General features: G+C 36.2%; 1 protein-coding gene across 1 annotated transcript in view; it reads left to right on the top strand.

Annotated features, from left to right (window-relative positions):
* Positions 1 to 20821, top strand: part of LOC103599821 (glutamate receptor ionotropic, kainate 2) — a gene marked incomplete at its 3' end in the record, with an annotated part of 290918 nt that overhangs the window by 149725 nt on the left and 120372 nt on the right. The gene's annotated exons all lie outside the window — the stretch shown is intronic.

Raw genomic sequence — 20821 nt, forward strand, 5'->3', positions numbered from 1 at the left:
ATCTTAAAACACCAGAAATCAGAATTTTAAAAAGCGGTGTCAACTTTATTTACAGAATAAATAAATACTGTGCCTCAGTATTCTTGCAGTAAAATCATAGAATTTTAGCTATATTATCTCTCAAGTTCTTCTCTACCCGAAGATTCATCGAGTCATATTAAAGATTGGAGGATGAGTGTGCATCATTGATATTTGGCCTTTGAATCTGGTCTACCTGCCAAGAAATATTTATTTTCTTGGCAGCTTGACATGAAAGGTCAGCATTTCTTGGCATTTTTTCACCTGATCTTTTAATATTCATTCAAGCATAGCTATTTTTCTGTGGTCAAAGTTGTGGTTTGTGAAGATGAACATTGTTTTGCAACTCCATCTTATAGGACTTTGAGTCTTTTCTGACAATTTATTTTGGAGCATATGAGAAGACTGGTTGGTAGTGCAAGTGTCAAATTAAGTTCAGACCTTTGTATGACATGGCAAATAACATACCGTTTATTGAAAACTTACAAGATGAAAATTTATGAGGAAGCAAACTTTAGCTAGGTGCCAGGCCTTTCAGACAGGTAGAAGCATCCAAATATGAAACAAACTGTCTTGTGCAGTGTGAGTTCCCCATCAATGGGTGGATTCAAGGAACAGTTGTGTGGTTACATGATAGAGATGTTCAAAAACAGTGAGTGAGAAACTGAATGACCTTGCCTTAAAGTGTTTTTCTAATTTTCGATTTCTATGAATTCCAAATACAATGTAATTTTATTGAGCTGGGAATTTTGCTTGAGTAAATTTTCCATGAAGAATTAAGGTTAGAACATCTGTCTTTCTGGGCTAATGTATGAGAAAGTAGCGCTGATACTTTATAGTAACATACTAGAACTATTAATAAGCCAGAATTTCAAAACTTATTTGAGTAGCATAAGCAAGAAAAACAGATTCCTTGAGAGGATATCTATAGTTTGCAGACTGGATGAAAAATGAAAATAAAGTCATAGGGAAACATGAAAATCATGGCAGCCCTGAATCTTGACAGTAGAATTTTTGAATTTGGTGACTCAATTTCAAAACCCTTCTATCTTTGTGTGTCTGTGCTCCATGTTCAAATTTCAAAAAAAAAAAGAACAATTGTTGGATCTAAATTAAGTCATAATACTTCTGTGGCCAAAGCAGAGACTGGGTAAGGAGGTTAGTAGGAGGCGAGAATCTGGGTACTGTGACTGCCAACCCCACCAGAATCAAGCTATCTTTAAGAAGGGATGGGTTAGAAGTTACCCAAAGGAAAAGCCAAAGAGCTTACCAAAAGAATGGCATGTAGGTGAGAAAGGGTGCTGAGCAGATAAAACGATTTGTAATTATATAATCTATTTCTGCCTCCACAGTAGCCTTTAACCTCCTTGAAGTCAAGGCTTATGTCTTGTTCACTGTTAAATCTCCAGCCTTTTCTACAGTCCTCGACACATCGGATTTTGTGTAGTAAATATTTATTGAAAAAACAAATAAGTACATACATAAATTTAAGTAATACAGCTTAGAAGGTTACTGGACTACCTTCACTATATGAGAAGGAGAGAACTTAGCAAGCTGTTGACTCACTGTTCTTCAGAGGCTATTAAGATACATGCCGGCCAATGGACAGTGAAGGAGCATCATGCTTTTCTTCTTCCCATCTCTCTTTTGTTTTCTTTTCCTTTTCCTTCCTTTCTTCTGTCCTCCCTGCCTCCCTCCCTCTCTCCCTCCATTCCTTCCTTTGTTCCTTTCTTGCTTTCTTCTAATATGTATTATTTAGGTACAAATCATAAAGACAATGTAGTTTTTCTGCTTTATTAACAAAATATAATTATATACAATGCTATTTGAATGATCGTTATTCTGCTTGTATTCTCATAATAGCTGAATACAGCAGATGGACTGTAATACTTCTTGCCAAAAAGTCTTGGATCCTAAGGTGATTTTACTATTTCTTGTGTTTCTAAGGAGACTGTAATAACCAAGTCTCTCATCTGATTCTTCTTAAGCTTTCAAGAAATTCAGTTCAAAAGTATACCTAATCATAGTTTATAATGAGCTTTGAGATTTTTCCTGTAAATTCAAAGGAAACAAAGACAGAATTCTGAAAATTTAAAATGCTTTTAATGAGGCTGAAACTGTTGTCCAAATCAGAAAAAAGCCATCTTAAAAACAAATTGCATATATATCATGTTCATGTATCCACTTATGAATAAATATCACCAGCAACTCAGGGTTGTTTGCATTTTACAGACACCTAATCTATATAAATGCCTCTATATCAATAACAAACACATCTAAAGAATGGTCATCATAGCAGGAAGACTGTTTGATGCACAGAATTTAGAAGTGGCAGCATCTTCCTTTAAAACACATTTCTACCTGTCAGCAAATATGCATAAAGCATAATAGCTTGTAGTATTTCAAATATTATGCATACGTTGAAAGCATTTACAAGTCAGCAATTTTTATACCTTACTTACAAATAGCAGTTTGAGAAGAACATGAGGCATCTGAAGCTTTTTAAATAGTTATGTTATTATATGATAACTGTGAGAGTGTAAATGATCTCACTGCTCCAGCAGAAAATTAACTAAACTTTGAAACATTAACATCTTTACATAAAATGAAATTTCAGTGATATCAAGAATCATACATTAATAACTATATCCCTATTTACTTTTAGAATGCCATCAATGGCTATTTAACTTAAGGACAATGTTTACATTACTTCTAAGTTATTCTATACACATTGTTTTCAGGGAGGGTGAGAAAGTACTAATAACCATTGGAATGATACTTTCTGTTAATGGAGCATTGCTTATGTGTAGCCACACAAGAAAACAAATTATATCTTTTGAATATTTTGAAAATTGAATTCTTTCCTGTGTGTGCTTTTGGAATATATACTTAGAAACAGGTAAGCTCAATGCCATTTAAAAAACAAGCAAACAAAAAAAGGACAAACCCAGAAAATGATAGATTTTCTGCTCACCTGGAATAGATCAATTTTGTAAGCACCTGGAAGAACATCTAATGCAGGCAAAAATCAATGTGACTCCATGAGGAACACTTCTTGTTGCATTAATCTAATTTCCTTCTGTGCCAGAATGACAGACTGTAGATTCATCAGAAGTCAAAGTCATAATGTAAGTTGATTCAGAGGCTTTTCTTCTATTCTGAACCATATCCCAGTTAACAATGTAAACCTTTCCACCAATATGCAAAAGGCTGCCAATAGTTTTTGTCAGTGGGGGCACTTCAAATAAACCCTACCAGTATGATCACTCAATATGTTTAAACATGATCTGAACAACACCATCACAAAAGTGATAAAATATATCTAACAATTACTTAGTCCTTACTATGTGCCATGTATCACTCCTTGGTATTTATATATATTAACTGATTCTATCCTATTTGAGGTAAAGTATCAAGCATTGTTTAAAGGCAGAGACTCTGGAGAATGGGTTCAAACTCCAGTTCTGCCACTCAGCTGTGTGGCCTTAGGTGAGTGTTCAACCTCTCCATGCCTGGGTTTCTTCAAGTGTAATGTGGGGACAGTAGTTCTTAACTCATAGAGTTATGAGGATTAAATGAGTTGTTGATTATAAAGAGTTTAAACAGTTTCTGGCACATAGTCAATGAATGCTACATACATTTTGATAAATAAGAAATAATATAAATAATAAATTGTCAAATACAGAATGATACTTAGTAAAGAGATGTCCAAAAGATTGCTTTTAGTGGTGATATCCAAACAATGCCCATTGATAAGAAATGATTGAGTAAGCAGAGTATAATCTAGCAGAAGAAGTGCTGTGATCTCAGTGGGACATTGGTTGAGCATATGTCAAGAACACAGGGTTGTAATTACTTAAAATAAACAGACACTAGGCTGTCTTGATGGAAGAGTATCAAACAGTGCTAACCCTGGGTTTAGTACTTTCACCTCTTTTCATTATATTTGAACCAATCTAGTCTCTCCCTTTTATCTTCCCCCTTCTTCCTTCCTTCCTTCCTTCCTTCGTTCCTTCGTTCCTTCCTTCCTTCCTTCCTTTCTTTCTCATTCTCTCTCTGTCTCTCTGTCTCTCTGTCTCTGTCTCTCTCTCTCTCCTTTTGTTTTGTAAAATAATTTGGAGAAAAAGGATTCTCTCTCTGTCTCTCTATCTCTCTGTCTCTGTCTCTCTCTCTCTCCTTTTGTTTTGTAAAATAATTTGGAGAAAAAGGAGATTACCCAGGGGAAAACACTGGCCATGTTTTTATTATTGAAAAATATGCTGGAGAAAATTGAGTGTGTATGATACATCATCTGTATAAGATATTTGTATTCCAAACAGAATTTTAAGGCATTCCTGTCACATGCCATCATTTAACACAAAGCAGAATGGGCTCTGCTTTTGGTTCACTGAACCCTCGAGAGAGTTAAGTTCTTTTACTGAACTGGGCCTGGCATGCACCCTGGGTGCCAACTGAGCATTGGTCCTTCCTTGGAAATAGGGTGTGTGTGTCTCCACTGCAACCCTGTAAGACCTGTAATGTTGCTGTGGACCCTGTATAAATCACCACTAGAGTGCTTCCTCTATTGTTTCTCCTCTCAATTATTTTATTTTGGCTTCCTTCGTGGAAGAACAGGTATATATACCTTCCTCTTTTTATGCTATTTGGAAGTTTTTTCCAAATTCAGCTAACCTTCTTTGAGTGCCTCCTCTATGCCATGCTCTATGCTCTTACACCTTTCAAATCACTTAATCCTCACAATACCTCTTTGATATAGTTATCTTTCTGCATATTATGCAGCTGGGAAAACTGAGATTCAGAAGAGTTAATTAACTTGCTCAAGGCCACGCAACCAAGTAGTGGTGGAGCTGAAATTCAAACTCTGATCTCACTGTTACAATCTGCAGATTTCTGCCAAGCCTTCTGTTGAGCTGTGCTCAAAGGATAAATATAGAGAAGTGTCTCCAAATATAGAGGATTTTCTGCTCTTTTGTGGAATAACAAAGACTATCCTAGGATGAATCCCCACATATGTTTTCTATTTCTCCAAGTAGTATGTTCAAAGCTAAACAGACATTTATTTCTTCATCTTTTCCATTCTTTCCTTCTTTCCCCCTAAAGTTTCTCCTCTCTTGAACCTTTTAAGACACCTCTTAAATTGTTTCTTAATTTCAGATTATGTTCATAATTCCTTAATATTTCCCTGGGAATATTTAGTTATGTCTCTAGGATGATGCTTACAGAGGGTTGTCCTTTTTTCCCTAACTGCTTAAGCAGATAGGTGTTTCTCTGATAATTCCTTAATATTTCCCTGGGAATATTTAGTTATGTCTCTAGGATGATGCTTACAGAGGTTTGTCCTTTTTTCCCTAACTGCTTAAGCAGATAGGTGTTTCTCTCATCTTCTCCCTCCTGCGTGCACAGAAGGTTCCAGTGCTCCATCTCACCAATGTTCTACCTCACAAAAGAAAGCCAAGCAGTGCTTCTTAAACTTTGTCTTCTAAGAGGCACTAAAAATGTAGCAGGCTATGTGCATATTCTCATTTTGAGTAGCCTAAAGTGGCTTATTCAAGAGAGAATTTCTTGGGAGTCTACCGTTTTCTACTTTAAGTTTTATTCACATTCTGCATTTTATTCTGTTAATGCAGAGGATTTTGTTGAAATATTCAAGTGTTTCTCAAATCTTCAAGAAAATGTGTCTAATCAGGTTTGTGTACCATGTTTATCCTGTGGTGTGTGTATCCCAGCACAAGACTGCATGCTCTGGGGGACAGAATAATATCCTAGTCAAACACAGAACTCAAGAGCTATATTTCATCTGGAAACCTGCAAAATTAGATTATGGAAGCATTTCTGAGAACACATGACACTTTATAATTATAAAATGTGTGAGTGTGCTTATTTGTGTTTCACAAACACTTGGCTTGATTTTAAAGGATATTAAAAAAACACTTTACTATGAATTTGTTAAATAAGCAATAACTATATTGCAAATAAGTACCATTTTTTTTCATATAAGCAATGTTTTGTTTAGCTAAGATTTTAATGTTGAGTTAATCTGAGGTACTAGAACCATAATTATCACTCAGTTTTTAACCCACAAACCTTAAAGTCTTTCTCACAGCAATTTCCTAAAGATATATTTGGATTTTATAATTAGCCTTGCTTTTATAATTAGGCTTATTGTCTATGTGATTTTTCAAAATATTCCTTTAGCTGCTCTTTTCTATTTCCAAGAGATCAGAATTTTTGTTTATCTGGGCTGCTGTTTAGTTCTCAGTATTTTTTTCTGAGCAGATCCCTCCGGCTTTCTCATTTTCCTCCACCCAGTGCCCCATCCATCTCTCCCATGCAGTGGAGTCTAGTAAAATCTCTACCCCACTTATTTAAATGTATTGCCTACACTTTTCATGGTTATTCATTTTTGGATTACAGGCTCTCAAAAGGGCATGGATTATTTCTGTTCCCTTTGCCATAGACAGGAAGTAATATAGACCTGTGATGACCAATAATAAATACTAGAAAACTCTTTTCTGGACTAAGCACCTTTATTATGAATCTCCATTATTAAAATGAGAATATAAAATATTGCAGGTCTTTTAAAAATGCTTTCAGAAAAAGTGATAAATATTTCTGTCCTGGAACAGAATCTAATCATTTTAAATATTGCATAATGATCACTTCTAATGATTACCCTGATGCCCTATGTTGGTCTTTTGTTTGAGAATTTTCCATATCTCTACCCATAATTTGTCTCAACTTTTCTATTAAGTGTTAAATATCTTAAAAAGTTTTTCTTCATATGCGGAGGGGCATTACAGCAGAGCAGTTTAAAGCAAAGGTTGGAGACAAACTGAAGGTTCCATCACTTACCAGCTATGAGGCCTTGAGCAAATTACTTAATTATTTGTTCTGTGCTCTGGTTTCAGAGAATAACAACAGTTCTTACCACACAGGATTGCTGTGTGGATTAAATTAGTAATAAATCTTTAAAAAATATAGTACAATGCCTGATATATTGTGAGTGATACATAGGTATTAGTTAATATTGTTTTATAATGTTATTTTATTATTTCCTGAATTAAACTGTTTGATAATGCTGTCGTTCTAATGACTCTTTCGTACCCTGACTTCACTGGTATCCTCTAACTCTCATCTGTTTTTGCTTTGGTAGCTCATGTCTCATTCTGAAATAAACTCCTGTAATCTACATTATTGTATTTCCCCTTTTTCTCCTATAACAAAGTGAAATTACTGAAAGCATAGGATGTGTTGAATATTCTAATTATCCTCGCCTAATTATGAACATATATGAGTCTGCTGCATGGTGTTAGGTGCACTGTCTACTAGCAGTTTCTTTCTTCATTATCATTATCATCATCATCATCTCGTGATCATGGTTAAGATCATCTCATCATATCTAGCATTTATTGAGTGCTTAGGACCTGCCAGGAATTAGTCTAAGAATTTTACATTTACTTAATCATTTAATCTTTACAAAAATCATATGAAGTAGGTACTGTTATCATCCTCAGTTATACATATGGAAATGTTGTAGGAGGGGAGTGAGTCCTCTTGCTTTTTTCTTACCTTTCTATTGCCTCAGAGAACCCTTATAGCTGGAATATCCTTTACAGGTAATCCACGGTTGGTCTCTTCCCTACTTTGATCCTTCAGAAGATAACAAATGGCCATTGAGTGGATGATGCTATGTTCATCATTTCCCTCATGAAAATCTGAAGGATTAATATAAGGGATATTAAAAGCATTCAATGCTTGAACACATGGGTCAGTCTGATTGGTTTTGACAGGTACTGAATTAGAGGGAGAAGCCCATACATCATACATAGTGACATAAAATGAGAACGAGTTTCTGTGTGGGGTTTCACATAATGACTCCTGGGATGATCAAATGGAGAAGGCCCGGCAATGATGAATTGATTAAAAAAAAAAAAAAAGACCTGTAGTATTGCTCTGTGGTAGATGGGGCCAGCCTGGTGGGGTGGGAGGAGAAGGCTTGGCACTTCATAGGGACAGATGCTTGAATGGTTTTTGCAGGTGGTTTTATGCTAGCTCATGGTGGGCTCATTGGCAGGTTTTTTTCCTTGGCTCTTTTAGTTCAATCCAGGCTTGAGGTGACACTGTGTATCTCTGCTGGCACTATACATACAATGACCTTGCTCACCTTGCCAATATTTTTCCAGTACACATTAGAATATATTTTAATTTACTTTTTTTATCTGATTTCAATGAAGCAAGTTATTTTCCTTTTAATTTAAATTTTTAGAGACTCCCTTTATGCATGAAATTTCCTTGATTGCTGTTATTAATGAGCCATAAAAATGCTAGAGTAACACAAAGTACTTAGATGCCTGCTCTCCTTTGACTTATTTTGAAATATGTGCAGTATTTTAAAGCAAAATAATAAAAGTTAACACTTGCTGAGTGGTCACGGAGTGTCTGTGTCTTAGGCTCTTTACATAGATTGCTGCTTTTAATTCTCACAACAATCCAATGAGGCAGGAACTATAATTATCCCCGTTTTATTGATGAAGAAAGCAAAATGTGAAGTGGTTAAATAACTTCCCTGAGGCTATTCGGGAGCCACTGAGTAGTATTTGCACCCAGGCTCCCGTCTCCAGAGCCCATGCTCTTAACCATGATACCACCTCCTTCTGTACAGTCATCTCTAGGCCGGGTAAGTCATTTTATAAACTATTTTCTGTGGCTGTCACAAACAGAACCAGCCAAAAGCTCTTTTGCCAATACATGCAAAATTATAACTTGAAGTTGTTTTTCTGTGTTCTCTGTTTTTTCCTAGCTTGAGAATAGGAGACCTAAGTTTTTATTTTAATCAGTAACATTGAAATACATTAAATAGAATTTGTGGCGACAGCTGTGTATTCTTACTTTGACTTGAAAACTACATTCATTGATATCTTTTTAGTCTTTGGAAAGAAATCTACTGTCCATTATAGCTACTACTGCTCTGAACCCTTTCGATAATTGTCCATGCAAGAGTCTGTTCTCTCTTCTTTGGAAAGATAACAATGGCATACTGTATTTCACAGGTGCAAAAATGAAATGATTTGCTCCGTCATTTAGCTTGCTTAATTCACAGCTTTCTATGTTTAATTATGTCTATTGTTCATAGATTGTATATTGAGAATCCAACAAAGATGATATTTTGAATCAGCTTTGTAATGTCATTGAGTAGGTCTTAAACTGCAGGATACTTAAATCTTTTCTCCAATTGCGACAGTTTGGATATCCTCAGGGGTTCCGAGTTGTCTTCAATTATGCCAGCTGTCTGAATGTGGAATGTAAGAATACTAGTACAGTGGGGAATTAAATATTATTTGGCCCAATTTTACCTTTCTAGTGCCTGTATATAAAGTGACAATAGACAGTAGTGATATGTGCAAATGTGCTGTGGACACAGCTTTCCTTTCAAAGCATTTATGGTTTGGAGAGAATATCCATCTGCCACTAATAAGTTGAGTAAACTTGGGTATGTTTACCTCTCTGGTTTCTATTTCCATACCTGTAAAATGGAAGGGCTATTCTAAATATTTTGGAGGCCATTTGGGATAGAACTATGCACATATTATGATCTTGGGGACTTTATTGTTCTCACCTCTCTGCTCTTTTTTCAGCCAGCAGCCCCCTAAGGCTCACTTCAGGACTCTTCAGTTCTTCCAAGAATGAGCAGCAATAGCCAGATCACTGTGATCTCAAATTTCTACCTACCCCGTTACCTTCAGAGATGTTTCCTGAGAGCTTGTCCAGAAACTTTTCAAATGAAATTTATAAGAATATAAAATTTTTTTGCTTGAGTCTGGTGCACAGCAAGTTTCCAGCTGACTGTTTAAGGTGTGGCTCTCTTGGAAGAGCTTCATATAGCATTTACACATAAATGGCTTAGGTGGTATCCTGGCTGTGGAGGATGGGTGGAGGTGGTCACTTTTTTGATTCCATAACGACTTCTAGTGTAGACATCTAGAATGCCATCCCAGATATGCATAATTTATTATACTATTCCCTTTATCACTATCTGCGGGTATGGGAGAACTTAGGATTAAGGGAGAACATTTTAGAGGAGTAAGAAGACACTGTGGGACATTGTGGTTTAGAAGCCTAAACCTTTTTCCAGTTAGTCATTGGACATGGTTATATCTGGACCTGGCTGAATCCCAATTATTTTCATTTATTCATTTAAAAAATAAGAATTCGTTTTGCACTCATCATGTGCCACACATTTTTCTAGGTCCCAGAAACACAGAAATGAACAAGACAGAGAAGGTCTCTGATCTATAAGACTTACCAAGAAGAGTTCAGTACAGAAATACGAGCTGACCTGAGCATTATTTTTATGCCTATTTAGTAACTCTTCCCTCCACTCTGTTCTTTTTTGTTGTTGGAATTCTATTTTTTTTTTTTGACAAAAGCCAAACAGCAAAGTATTAGTATAAAAGAAAATGTGACCACACATTAGCCTCTCCCTTTCTGATAATGTGGCAAAGATTAGGAATTGGAAAGATTAGTGTAAAGCTTCAGCATCAAGCATGGTATTGACCTAAGGCAATAAGTTAATAATAAATGAAAAAATATTGGATGGACTTTACTTTGGTCTATCATTAGGCTTGGCTTTGGTGGAGGGTGATTGGGAGTGAGGGAGACATATGTGGTTTTCTTTCAGTACCATGGCTAGAGGGTAGGACAGTAGGACTACTTGTATTTTAGAAAAGGGAAAAACTTGGAAATGGGAGTAAATTCACAGTAGTGAGGGAGACATATGTGGTTTTCTTTCAGTACCATGGCTAGAGGGTAGGACAGTAGGACTGCTTGTATTTTAGAAAAGGGAAAACCTTGGAAATGGGAGTAAATTCACAGGCACACCGTGCAAACCAACGCATACATTCCTGTCATTTTGCAGTTGAGGAAATTTAAGCTGAAAGATTTCAAATGACTTGTCAGAATTATACAGATATTCACTAGGCAGTTTTTGGTGCTTGAGGGCTGAGGTGGTGAGATTTAGCATCCTCAACTTTCTAGTTTTAAAAGGACAGTCCTAAACATTAACCCAAAGGATCTCTATTCCTTGCTTTTATCTCTGTATATTATATCTCTAATATTTTATGGGACTCACGGTGTATTTTTCTGCTTATGCTTTGACTGTGTATCTTTAGGGTAAATCTTGTGGATCTCCTCCTACCACCACATTATTTTCTAGAGGGCAGATTATAAAGGGGTTAGAGAAGATAATCATTAGAGGTTCTTGAAGGGTGGTATCTCCCCATTCCAAGTTTTGGCCCTGCTCCTTCATGGCATTACATGTGGGTGACAAATGTCAGTACGTGCATTGAGCTTTGTTGGCCTCTGGGATGCTTCGCTGCACACATTGAGGCACTAATTACAGTGCTCTTCCTAGCACAGATATGTCTAACCTGATGTCCATACACATGAGGATTGGAAAGGTGATGTGGTGCTCAGCATTCTATTATAAGCTTATTTCTCTAGGCATTTCAAAAGCCACTAATGAAAAAGATTCTCCTGCCACCTGAGGCTTCCTTCTACTGTTTCATTGATATTTTGAGATGATCAATAGGAAATACTCTCAAAACACTCCATGTCTAAAGTTCAAACTAACCTACTGGATTCTGATGTTAGGGCAGTTCTGCAAAACTACATTCTCTTCACCTCCCACTTGTAATCATATCAGAAATGTACGTGATTGCATTACCTATGCCTCAAAGCTATCCCAGGGACTCTTTCATCTTCATTCCCTCAATAGTCAAGGCCAGTTCTCTATCAGGCATGGGGGGAAATATAAAATGTCTTCAAGGAGTTCACATCTGTGAAAAGGAGACAGAAACAGAAAACAATTGAAGTACAATATCATGAACACTATCCTAGTGCATATAGAATATTATAGTTTTACTGTGACATAACAGTAGATGTTCATAATGATTGTCCTTTTTCATTAGAAAATGGTTAATATTTTCAAGATTCTCAGTTAAAAGATTGGGATGTATCTAATGTGTCATAAAAAGAACTATATCAAAATGTGTTAAATAAAGGGATATGTTTTAGTTCCTGGAATTCACACATTTCAAATATTTTATTTTGTAGAAATTTCTGATTAGTGGAGAATTATTTTGTTTATGCTCTGCTATAACACCAGAATTTTCAAGAGTTCCTGGAAGATAATGCATGCTCAATAAATATCTAATGAGTGAATGAATTGTGTTTTACGTGGAAAAATATCACTATCAGAATTTGATTGTACAATCAGAGCAAAAATTGCCACAGGGAGCTTAAACCCAGCTGTAATTTAGTGACTAGCCAGGGGCTTTGACTCCGTTAGTCTGTGTTCAGAACTAATAAGGCCAAGGTCAAAGTTTCCTTCCTTGTATGAGCAAGTTAGTTTTTTGTTATGATAGGCAGCAGGGCAAAGATATTTGGAATTCAACTGAAATAATTGGGTTCTGCAGGCTCTAGGTCAAATTTAAGAGCATTGGAAGAAGCTACAAGACTCTAAAAGTTAGAGTAATAAGAACAAAGGCTGAAAAAGGAAAGAGCCAGAACATTCCTTAAACCTTATCAGGAGAAATTTTGAATCTCAGTGCTCAGTTCATGCTTGCTACCCATACAGCCTTGCAGAGAAACTGTCTACTGGCAGGCACAGCTGCCCCAGAGGACTGGTATTGTTTAGGCCACTCGCCTACCCATAGCTGGCTATATCTAGGTGGGCTCCTGACCCAAGGTCAGCTAATCCATTCCTCTATGTCTGACCTGGCACCAAAATTTGAGCTGTGTGGACCCATGTAAACATAAAGACTAAAACCATGAGCAGAAGGCGCTGAATCAGGAAAGTTACAGCTGAAACTATGAGGGACCAGAAATCACAAGAAAAAGAGCAGAGAGTTATGCAGGAAGAGTAGAGACTCCATATGAAAGAGAGAGACCAAACAGCCCCTGAGAGACTCAGAGGGACAGGGTTGCCAAAGCTCCTGAAGGCTGTCCTAGTGCATGTGTCCTTAGAATTGTACTCCTCCTGCTCCCCACAAACATACACAATTGTTGTTGTTGTTAGAGACAAAGCAAATTTTTGTTCTTTGCAACTCTCCCCAAGAACCAATTATAATAATCACAAATGCTAATTTGCTGCTTTGGGGATATTAGGATTTAATTAAGAGAAGGTGTGGGTCAGAACATTTTTACCACTATGTATGGAAGAAACGTATTCAAATCCGTCCTTCTAACTGCCCTTTGCACCTGTATTTACCCCTATCTGGGTTAGTCGACCACCTAGAGCTGCCCATCAAACTCTGTATATGAGGGTTCTCCAAAAATTTCATGGGAAGATTCATATTATCTTTTAATTCTATTTTCCATGAATTTTTGAAGTACCTTTGTTCGCTATCATGGCGATCAATATAGCTTTAACATTCTCTTTTAGTGAAGTTCTATGTCTGTGTTCTCTGCTAGATGTTAGGCTCCTAGGGGTAAAGTTGTGAATTATTTATTGTTTCTGTTTTAGTGCCCACCACAGTGCCCCAAAATGCTTAGTACTGAAAACATTCTTGATGCATGTTTGCTAAAAAAAAAAAAAAAAAAAAACTGTACCTATACATAGAAAGAATGACCTTTGTTACTAAATATAAAGATTTAAATATTGATTTTTTTTCAAAAAATAGTTATAATGTAACCACTCAACACTGAATAGATAATATGTGATGAGGCATGATATAACTGAGTGATCATATAGCTGAACAGAAAAGACAAGAAAAAATGCGAGTGAGTTACAATTAAATTTAATTCCCATACCATTCCTGACCATCTTTTTGTACTGATAGTTGAGAAACATTATTGAGAAAAATTTCAAAAAAGCTGAAAGTAAGTGATCTTTAGACTCCTTTTACCATTCACTAATTAGTTTTTAGATTTTCTACTATACTGGGGATTGATATTTGGATTTTACTGCTTCTGTTGTGGTATCTCCTTTTACTTTTATGTTGTGACTGAAAACAAAAGTCCTGTTAGTCCCAAAGTAAGAGTTTTTCACACAGCGATTGTGCTGTGCAGTTGTGTGCTGTGTTGGAAGTGGAGCCAGTTCCCACCACCCCTCTGTTGTAATGACAGGGTCCTTAGGAAGGTTAGTGGAGCATATCCCCTTATGGCAGGCAGCATGCAGGTGATGGCTCTCTTGATTTTCAGAAAACATCTGGCTCAGTAGTTCTTGGCTCTTCTTTTCAATGTCAAGTTTGACATAGTTGCATATAAGACATGTAGATATTTTAGAGTAACTCCTATATCCAGAGGAATATGCACTTCGAGGTTAGCCAGGAAAAAGACACATCAGAACTGAAAATTTTCAACTTTTTAAAATTATGTGTAGTAGTCTTTTTATTGGGTACATTTGTTCCCTTGTGAAGAGCATTCACAAAACATATTTATTTAATCCAGAATTAAAAATTTTTATAAAACCTTTAAATATAAATTATTTCACTAAATGTTAGTTTTTCAATTTAAGTTCTTTTTTTTAAGTTGATTTATTAATTTTTTTTTACATTCTATAATGTTGTTGTGGAGCAGTTGGGGGAGGGGGGAGAAGAAAGTGGAAGGAAATAGGGTAGGAGAAGGAGGAAGGAGGAGGGGTGGGATTGAGGCCTGTGGCATCCCCCCCCCATTCCTGCAGGGGAGACCAGGGGGCTTCCAGTGGTGGGTTGGTCATTTCTGGGCTGGGTGCAGATGTCAAGGGGGTGTGGCCGAGGCCCGAGGCCCCCCAACCTCGGGACTGGTTGCAGGTGTTGGGGGGCATGGCTGAGCCCTTAGCCCTCCCCACACCCTGGCTTGGTAGCCCAGGGGACTTCCAGTCCTTCCAGGTTTTATAGGTGTTCTTTAGTGATGTGAGACTTTTACTAGTTAATATCAAACTCTGTCTCTGATCTGTGGGTATTTTGTTTTTTCTTTGAGTTCTGTGTTGGATTATTTGCTGTTGCCACCATTTAAACTCTGGGCTGTAACTAATTGGTTGTCCTTTGCTTACTTCTAAAATGGGGGAACTTCCTGTGGGGACCAGTATTTGAGCCCTGTGGTTAAGCTGAATTGTTGCTTTGCTTCTGATTCCCTGGGGACAGTTTTTTTGTACAGATCAGGTTTTACTAGTTGACTCTATAGGTACTTCCTGTTCTCTAGAGATCTGGCACACTCGGGTTGTGTGGAAACTCCGGTCTGGGCCTGAGTCTTTTCAGCAAACTGCACCCCCTGCAGTTCTATATTCCTGACCAGTCTCCACTGAGTGTGCTTGCACTGATTGGGGTGCAGATTAGCTGTCCTTGCTGTGCCCCAGTGTTCCTCCAGTGGGCCCATCTCCCCCACTGCCTGTACTCCAAACATTTCTCATGGGACAGGCCATGTGCAGGTCCCTTGCAATGACTCACTGGCCTCTGAGTGGCTCCTTTTTTCAGTTGTTGTGGCTCCTTGCTCTTATGTGGTCCATGGGAGCCCTATTAGTGGTCTTGCTGGCCCTCTTATCCCCTGCTGCCTCCAGGCAACTTCTTCCAAAGAGCACAGCTGTGGCTTTTGCCAGCTCCTGCTCTGTGTGCTCAGCAGCTCTAGTCTGGAAGCAGCCAGGATTCAAAATGGTCGGAGTGGTTCTTTCTCTCATCATAGCTTCTCCCTTTTTCATGCTCTGTCTCCTCCTCTTCCCCTGAGCTCTAGCAGCCCTAGGTTGGCTGTCGTTGTTTTATAATAATTGTAAATTGATTGATTTGTAAGAGAGTGACATTGGGGACCATCTATTCCACCATCTTGACTGGAAGCCCTTAAATGTTACCTTTTAAATTACGTTTTTATGAATCAATAATCTATAAGTTGAAAAAAATTATTATATACTTAGCCATTTTGACCACATTATTTGATTTAACTTTTCATCTTCTTACGTTGAGGCAAATACAAATGAAAACACACGTAATGAGTGGAATATTTTGACAAAAATGTCTTTCAAATGGGTAATAAATGTTTGACTAAACCATGGGCACACTATGTATTATTAATATGAGGAACAAAATCAAAATAAATTAGTTAGTAATGAAGGGGAAGGAGGACAATAGGAACAATGTTGTAAATGGAGCGCTAACCACTGATGTTTTCAGTAATTGATTACAAGCTTTAATGTTAGCATTTCATCGAGTACACTTGAATGAGTACATTTTTACTTTTAATCATATGTGCATTATAGATGAACAAGTATCTCCAAATTGCAAATATCTATATATCTCCATAAATGCTAATTACAAAGACATGACACTGTTGAAAATTATCCAAACATATTTTTCTATAAACTATTTTATAATAAAAATGTAACTTCTCAGTTTTTGTAACTTTATTAGCAGATTTAGCTGATATTATAAATTTTTTTTAAGTTGGTTTGTCAAAAAATACTATTCTCATGCTATATGATATATATTTTAAAAGTTCTTTCACAATTTTTCTCATACCTGTTTTTTCATAAATATTTTATTTGTTTTTTTTTAAATTTTCAATTATAGAAGAAACTTGTCAGAGCTAAATGGCTGAACTATAGAAGTCATCACTGGTAACAATAGCTGCCTTTTATTGAGAGCTTACTGCATGCCATATGTCTTACTCTTTACGTGCAGCCGTTTGTTTTATCTTCATGACAAACCTGTGAGATTGGTGCTATTATCTACATTGCACAAAAGAGGTAACAGGTGTGGACATTGTAAGCATTTTGCCAAGATCACATAGCTAGTAAATGGCAGATTGAGGATTCAGACAGGTCTGTTCAATGCCAAACCTCAGACTCTTAACTACTCTACTATATTTGAGGAACCTGCTTAATGATGATACTTTGAAAAAGATAGATGATATGATGAATTTGGGGTACTTTACAGTTAATTAGGATAAGAAAAAATATTCATGTTCTTAGAGTTTGAAAAGATATTTCTGTAAAATACTAAATTATTTTTGACTTTATATAAGCATTTCTGTTTTTAAAGTATTTGATTCTCTGTACATGTAAACCACATTTTTCTAGAGAAGGTAGTTTTAAATGCTTAAAAAGTTGTCTTTGGAGTTAATAAAGTCTCATAATAAAGTGTAATACAAAAAGCAGCCTACTATAATAAACTCACACTTATAACAAGCACTGTTATTTTTTCCAGATTCCGACTGACCTGAAATTTCTTGACTTGTATTTTAGACCACTCAAGTACCATGAAAATTAAGTAATAAACTCACACTTATAACAAGCACTGTTATTTTTTCCAGATTCCGACTGACCTGAAATTCCTTGACTTGTGTTTTAGACCACTCAAGTACCATGAAAATTAAGTATGGTAATCTTGACTCTAAGACAGAGTGAGAATGTGAAGTTCTGCCTATTTTAAAGACAAAGTTAATATTTATCTACTTTTGGTGTTAAAGACAATTTAAAAAATTATCTCTTTAACAATTATTAAACTAGTTCATGTTTTATATAACTCCCTGTTAACTGAGGTGTTTTGTTAATTGTATTCCTACTATGCATAACAGAGATATTAAGGTTTACTATTTTGCTACTTAGCTACAGAAATTTTTATTTTTTTAGTTTAAATTTTTTTTTTTTACTTTTGAACACTTTTTTTTAAATTATGGAAACATAATTGATTGTACTTATCCGTGGAGTACAGCACTGAATATCAGTACCTGTGTGCAATATGTGATGCTCAAATAAGGATAATTAGCATATTCGATCTTCACATTGTAATTCTTTTTTGTGTCCCTTTACCAATTTCTCACTAACCCCTCCTCTCACTCCTCCTTTCCCACCTCTGTTGGCCTCAGTTCTGTTCTCTCCTTTCAAGATTTCAACAAATTATTGTGACTGTGCTATAGAACTTTTAAATGTTTATATTTCAGTTCAGCAAAGTGGTTTTTTTCTCCTTCTAAATTATACAATCATGTAGCCTTCCTTTATTCATCATACTATTTTTTCATATTCTCATTCCTAACTCCTATACTCATGCTCAGCAGAATAATTGCCACCTGTTTATAGAAGCCACTCAATAAGAAAAGAAGTCTCATTTTTTCTCATCTACAACAGAAAATTTCTACTGCTCAAGGTTTACCTATCCTTAAATTCCTTCCTTGAGCTTTGACTGGGTTACCTTGAAGTTACTCTCATCTGCTTTCCTTAAAGTTACTCTATCTCTCAACTGCCCTTCAGTAGTAAATTGTAGATGCAGTGATTGTAGTTTTTCTATCTAAGTATCACCCTTTCCTCCTTAATCCTTTATTATCTAGCTGCACCCACAGCACCACAGAGAAAGCATTCTTCCAAAGGTCATCACTTCCCACTAAATAGACCAATCCAGCTTCCCATCCTCTGCTGATTCTACCTAACCTCTCAGAAGCTGTTAGCATTACTATCCACCGAGCCTTTCATATTCAATGAGCATTCTTTAGATGCCCATTACATGCTAGGCCTTGGGTCTAGAAGACAACTACAGTCTACATATTTCCACCAGGAGTTCTCATTTAAATGGGGGAGACAGGTACAAAACCAAATACCATACAGGGAGATGAATGCTTTAATGCAACTGTGTGCCAAGTGAGACATTGTGGGGCAAAGAGTGGAGAAAATTTCACAGAGGAAGTGGTATTTCAATGAATTAGTGGGTGAGAATTCCAGGCAGATGAAGTAGTACAAGGGAACACAGAATCTGGGACATGCACAGCATGCTTTGAAAACAGCAAGTGTGGTTCAACCTTATAATGCCTGGGGATGTGGTGGGGGTGAGTGTAATGGTAAGAAGTTGGAAACAGTTTAGGGACACCTAATACTGATTTGAAACTTCTTTCCATTGCCTCTGTTCTTCCTTTTTGCTTCTTGTTTTCCTACATTGACTCTTATTTTTCAGACAACTGCCCTCAAAAATAGCTCTGCTATCATATGAAGTCATTCTATGATCTGTCCTAGGTGATGTTATCTACTTGTGTCTTCAACCATTATATTATGACACACAGTTTACTAAAATCTACAACTCTCTGCCCCCGACCTCTCTTCTGAGCACCAAATGTGAGTTTTCATCTTTTTGCTGTGTGTTAATTCATCTCAAATCAGATATGGTAAAAATCAAACAGTATATTTAGTTTTAAGACTCTTTGCTCCTTCTGTATTCTTTATCTCATTCAGTGATCTCTACCTTCCTTTTAATTACACAGGGGAGGTATTATACTAATTTTTACTTCTTATCTGGATAACCCCCAACATATAGTCATTCTGCTAAAACACTAGGTGAGTCTTTATTTTCATACACATCTAGCTCATGCCATCATATTTTTAGTTAACTATTATCGAAGTATTTTAATGGCAATTTCATTACCTACATCCTCTTCTCCAGTTGGTCTTTTGTATCAGAGTTAAAATACAGTTTAAATAAATATTTTTTTAACTTATTCAATGTGCAAAATATAGTCTAAATAAATCATTTTCTTTCCCAAATCGTTCATATTAATCAATTGTCTACAGAATAAAACCCAACTTTGACATGGTCTAAGCCACAGGCTCTTCATAATCTTGCTACAACCTATCTTTCTCGTGCTGAAATCCCCTGCATGACCACCCCTGTTTTATATTCCATCAATTCAGAGTGCTAATGCAGCTTCTCATTCAAATGTTAGTGTTCTTTGTGTTGGCCATAGTTATTTGGATATTACAATTGTATGTGAAGTATTTATTTGACTGTAAGTACCCCAAGGACAGGAACTTGACTATATTTATTATCAACTATTCCCATGGAGGTTAGGCATATAATCAAATATTTATTGTTTAATACCTCCATCTTTAACTGCCTTATAGTATTAGTAACAGTGAGAGAGATGGCTTTTTTATAAATCATGCATATTTATGATTTCTTGGAGTCTCTATTTCCCCTTTCCACCAAATAATCAATCTCATAGCTGACACACACACCCACACACACCCATATACACTGAATACAACTACTGAGTTTAGTGACTCCACAGTCCAGTATGGAGACTCTGACATAGACAGGTAAATACAAATACAAATTGTGAAATGAGTGTGATGATAGAAGAAAGTCCAGAGTTTTTGAGAGCCTATAGTAGAGTCAGTTATATCAGATTGATTATTTGATAATGGGTAAAGTCTGTGAACCATGCAAAAATTCTGGAAGGTTTTTCCAACTTGATGATGCTTCATAGCAAAGAAATAGGTCGGCTTATTTGATGCACTGTTAGAGAAGATGGTTAAGAATTGTTGGTTAAAGTAGAATTGCAGTTCTCAGCACCTAATACTCATCTTGAATATTTCTAAAAGTATACATTTTATGGGATAGCATGACTGATCTCCATCAGATGAGTGTCGAGAGACTGTGATATATTTCTGTAATATTCTGTTTATTTTACTTTGTTAGTCCATTCTGGATTTTATCTTTAAATATATTTTTCATGATTTTATAATATATGCTGATGACTCAAATTTAATAAATTAACCAATTTATGGGAAAATTAGTACTTTTACTTGCAGTAAAAATATATTTTGGGCTATTAAGGTCAGTAAAAAAATTCCATCTGACAATAACTGTTAAGTGTTTGGGGGCTTAAAAATTGAATATCACATGTTATTGTTTCCAATGAAAGTGTTGTGTTTCCACGATCTTGACAATATTTATTCCAGTCTTGCCCTTTTACAGTTTGGTTTGATTAACATTTGGAAGCACATTGCAGATAATTAGAAACTGGATATTTAAAAAAAAAGGAAAGAAAACACTACACGGGAGAATCAAATTAC

Source organism: Galeopterus variegatus, unplaced genomic scaffold, assembly GCF_000696425.1.
Source record: "Galeopterus variegatus unplaced genomic scaffold, G_variegatus-3.0.2 Scaffold3118, whole genome shotgun sequence".
Lineage (NCBI taxonomy): Eukaryota > Metazoa > Chordata > Mammalia > Dermoptera > Cynocephalidae > Galeopterus > Galeopterus variegatus.